This window comes from Cebus imitator, unplaced genomic scaffold (assembly GCF_001604975.1).
Source record: "Cebus imitator isolate Cc_AM_T3 unplaced genomic scaffold, Cebus_imitator-1.0 Scaffold102, whole genome shotgun sequence".
NCBI classification, from domain to species: domain Eukaryota; kingdom Metazoa; phylum Chordata; class Mammalia; order Primates; family Cebidae; genus Cebus; species Cebus imitator.
Genome location: NW_016107417.1, coordinates 5,446,424 through 5,451,041, shown reverse-complemented (window position 1 = coordinate 5,451,041; position 4,618 = coordinate 5,446,424). Strand labels below are relative to the sequence as shown.

The window sequence follows — 4,618 nt, the reverse complement described above, 5'->3', positions numbered from 1 at the left end:
GCTGTTGCTGGGCTTGGCCTGTGGTAGGAGTTCTTTTCCTTGACACCTGCTCACATAGGCCAAAAACACTTTTAGCTTTCGTGAGGCCATTTGGGAAGTCTGAAACTTCCAAATTCATTATTAATATTGAATTGTGAGATTTCATGTAAAAATCCACATTTCTGATTTCTCTTAAGAAATCAGATAACATTCCAGCATAGCAACTATCAATATGACTGAATAGAAGCTGCTCACTTGGGACAGAGCCAGATCATGATTGTCCCTTCCCCAACTCCACTGTTTTTGCCAGACATGGAGGCTGAGTTGCCATCTATCAATATGATTGCACAGCTGTTTGCTTTATTGTAGAATTGATAAGATATTGAAACATTTCTTTTTTTTTTTCAATGTTGGTTTTATTTTAATGACCACCAGCGGATTGATGACAAGAGATGTTCACGTGAAGATCTTGCTCTGATTGAAAGCTTTGCCCACAGGCTGGAAGGCCCTATCCCAGGAAAAGTACTCTTGAACCTGCATCTGGGTCTTCTCACTTCCAGGATCCAGTTTCCGCCATGTGTATAATTCTTAGTCCACCTGCCAATCCAGACTCAGGCAAAAGGCACTGAGTCACCTGGCCACTGAAGACCAAGATTCAAGAAATGGAGCTACTACTGTTGGTTCCAAAGAAGATGACATGGGCAAAGGTGTTCTTCCTCAGCTTATCCAGTCACTGGAACATTTCAGTTATGAGGCCGCAACTTTTGAAGGTCTGGCTGAGCTCTTAAGTGATACTTAGAGTACCACTGGGACCAGCCATCCTTAACAGAGTGCTTCCAAAAATATGGCAGTGACACAGTGTGTTCTCACTGGAGCACCTGGGTATAAATTCATTCAACACGGCAGCTGAGCAAAGAGGTCCTTGGCCTTGGGCTCAACAGCTGGTGCCTGCTCACATTCATCCATCTCCTCCTCAGGAGCAAGGGAAGTCACGTTGTTTTTCCTCTTTGTGCTCAGCCTGAGGCTTTTGCTTCTCTTTTCATGAACCTTTTCCCTTCCATGGGTATCCTTTTTAGTCTGGCTCTCTGCAGAATTTTTAGCATCAAACTCGGCCACCTTCTCACACAGTTTCACTTCTTCTAAGACAGCTCGGAACTGGGGTTGGTTAATGCAAGTAAGGAGACAGCAGTTGATATTCATAAAGACTTGGTGGAAAGAAGGCTCCAGCACCTGCTTATAGAGCTACAACAAGGTCGGACAACTGTGATGTCAGCCAGTTACTCATTCACCCTCCAGAAAAGCCTTCATCTTCAAGTGAGCATCCAGTAGCCCCAGAATTCACTTCACGTCCTCTTTTGCATTCTTTTTTATTTTATTTTACTTTAGGTTCAGGAGTATATGTGCAGGTCATGCAGGGTTGTTGCATAGGTGCATACTATATTCTGCATTTCTCCCCGTTATCCCTCTCTACCCTTCCTACGCCCCCACTATCCCTCCCCTAGCACCCACCAACTGCCCCCAGTGTGTGCTGCTTCTCTCCCTAAGTCCACGTGTTCTTATTGTTCAACACCTGCCTATGAGTGAGAACATGCACTGTTTGGTTTTCTCTTCTTGTGTCAGTTAGCTGAGAATGATGGTTTCCAGATTCATCCAAGCCCCTACAAAGGACATGAACTCATCGTTTTTTATGGCTGTGTAGTATTCCATGGTATGTATGTGCCACATTTTCTTTGTCCAGCCTATCATTGATGGGCATTTTAGTGGCCGTTTGTTGTGGTGCATGGTGCCAAAGGTAGGGATAACCAAGTACTGGCAAAGGGTACTATGTTGCTATCAGCAAAGCTCACCCACTGCACCACCTGGGCTTCTGCTTCTGGAGTACTTTCCTGCAGCTCCTTATTGCTCACATGGTAGGTAATGACATTACTCTTAAACACATGGACTCCATTGTCACCATCAAATGCTGGAATCTTGCCAGCAGGAAATTTGCAGAGAAATTTAGAGTTGTGGTTGGTTTGCCAAAGTCGAAGTGGCAATGGTGCAGAGGGTATGCAGACCTGAGCCCTGCTATACCGAGCAGTGATGAGGGCTTTGAAGGCCCTCCAGTTTTCAGGATATGTGTACAGAATATCAACCATCATGGTGGTTCCTCAGAGAAAGAGAAGGGAAGAAAAACAAATCAAGAATGCATTTGGCTGCAAATAACAGAAAAGCTGACCAACTATGACTTAAACATGAAGAGTTTACTTTTCTCATATTACCAAACCTAGGCATTTACTGGCAATTGGTTAAGCTACACAATTGCACCCAAGAGTCCAGCCAGTCCTTCATAAGCTGGCTTTTGTCTTTGTGGCTATCTTCTCACAAGTACAAAATGGCATTTGCATCTCCAGATAATTTGTCCACTTCAAAGCAGGAAGAAGCAGGAATGATCAAGGGCCAAACCAACTGTATGTTCCTTCTACAGGGAAATTTAAAATTCCTCAAGCCAGCAGAGTGTTCTGCCTACATCTTACTGGTCAGAACTGGGTTACATGGCTAGAAAAAAAATAAAGCTGATAAATAAGGAAATGTAAATAAACATTTTGGCATAGACCTGGTTCTAGGCATGCTGCCACCATAAAAAGCTCAGAGTTTCACTGAAAAAAAAAAAAAAAGAAAAGAAAATAAGACTGTCTCTTGAGGTAGGAAGTATTTTATTTAAGCCTCGGGGTGATCTGTACTCAAGGATGAAATTGTAGATATAAAAACTAAGCTAGAGATCTTAAACCTAAAGTCCACAAGGGGATAAGTGAGTAAAACAGGCAAGTGACTTCTGTAAATCTATATCTTATACACATATTAATTTCTAAGATACTCTTCACAAGAAATGTGACTTTTCCCATTGTTCTGGAATCATGGGGCATCTTGGTCCGTTTTTATCACACTTCTGTATTTTGCATATCAGTTCCCTGTCAGATGATGGTTTGCAAATATTTTCTCCCATTCTATAGGTTGTCTCATCACTCTGCTTTTTCCTTTGCTATGCAGAAGCTCTCCAATTTAATAAAGTCCAATTTGTCTATTTTTGTTTTCATTGTCTGTGCTTTTGGAGTCTTAGCTATAAAGTCTTTGCCTAGGTAGGCCAGCATCTTGAACAGTTTCTCTTTGTTTTCTCCTATTAAGTTTATAGTTTGGCATCTTATATTTAAGTGTTTAATCCATCCTGAGTTAATTATTTTGTACATGGTGAGAGATAGGAGTTCAGTTTCATTCTTCTTCATATGCTTATCTTGTTTTGCTAGCATCATTTATTGAAGAGATCATTCTTTCCTCAATGTATGTTATTCATGGCTTTGTCAAAGATCAGTTGGCTGTGAATATGTGTATTTATTTCTGGGTTGTCTATTTTGTTCAATTGGTCTATATGCCTATTTTTATACCAATACTATACTATTTGGGTTACTCTAACCTTGTAATATGTTTTGAAGTCAGATAGTGTGGTGCCTTTAGCTTTGTTCTTTTTGCTCAGGATTGCTTTGACTATTCAGGCTCTTTTGTGGTTCCACATGAATTTTAGGACTGCTTTTTCTGAGAAAAATGACATTGGTATTTTGATAGGGATTGTATGAAATCTGCAGATTGCTTTGGGTAGTAGAAAAAAATTTTAATGTGTAGATTTTCTTGAAAATATTCATATTCAAAAATAGTTTTGGATTTTAAACACTTAGATTTTACCTAATTAAAATCAGAAGTATTGATTTTATTGTTAGAAGAAGCTTTAATTATCTTGACAATTTCTATGTAAACAATGATTTGCCTATACTAAATATCAAATATAAATAGTAGTAGAGCAAGAAAACAATAGATATAAATAATTATTTAACCAGTAGCAATTGTCTGGACCACCTTTTAAAGGAATTTTTGGATAAATGAAAAATGGAAAGATATTGTAATAATATATTGCAGCACACAAAGGCATTTGATCCTAACTCATCACTGTTATTACTCTTTTTCAGTAGTGGCGGACCCTCATTATTTCCCATCAGCCTTTAGGTTTCTTATATAAACCATACTGCAGGACTATGTGTTCTGCAGGCAGGACAGGTTTTAGATTGCCAACGTCTGTCATGGGTTGTAAGACATAAGACTTAAATGTTTACTTCCTTCACTACCTTAGGCTTTTCTTTTTTTTTTTTAAGTTCTAAGATGGACCAAGTTATCCTGTTGCTTTTTTTCTTCAGGAGGAATGGACAAGCATTTAAGGTAGCAAGTACTGCAACTGGCTTCTTGGAAAGGCAACAAGCAAGGAAGGGCAACAAGGAAAGCCACATGGACATTGTGCTTGAGAGGCTAGAAGTGCTTTGGATCACCAGGACAGCACCTTCCCTTTGCAGGCCATGTGTTCTAGCACATTGCCACAGTGCCCTTGCCCATAGCAGACATTGCTGCTCCCAGCCCAGCATTTGCTGCCTCAGTCTTAGCTGGCAGGGCCATGCTGTTGCCTATGGTTGTGGTTTTTTTTTTTTTTTCTCCTTTAATAGTCTTTAATATAGCTCATTTGCAATCATATGAAAATCCATCAGGATCAGTCATGTTGCACAACCCCTAAAGGATAAAACTTTTTTTTTTCTTTTTTCTTTTTTTTTTTTTTTGGTTT

General features: G+C 39.8%; 1 pseudogene; it reads right to left on the bottom strand.

Moving 5' to 3' along the window:
* Positions 1-435: 435 nt before the first annotated feature.
* Positions 436-2,120, bottom strand: LOC108310320 (annotated as a pseudogene).
* Positions 2,121-4,618: the final 2,498 nt, after the last annotated feature.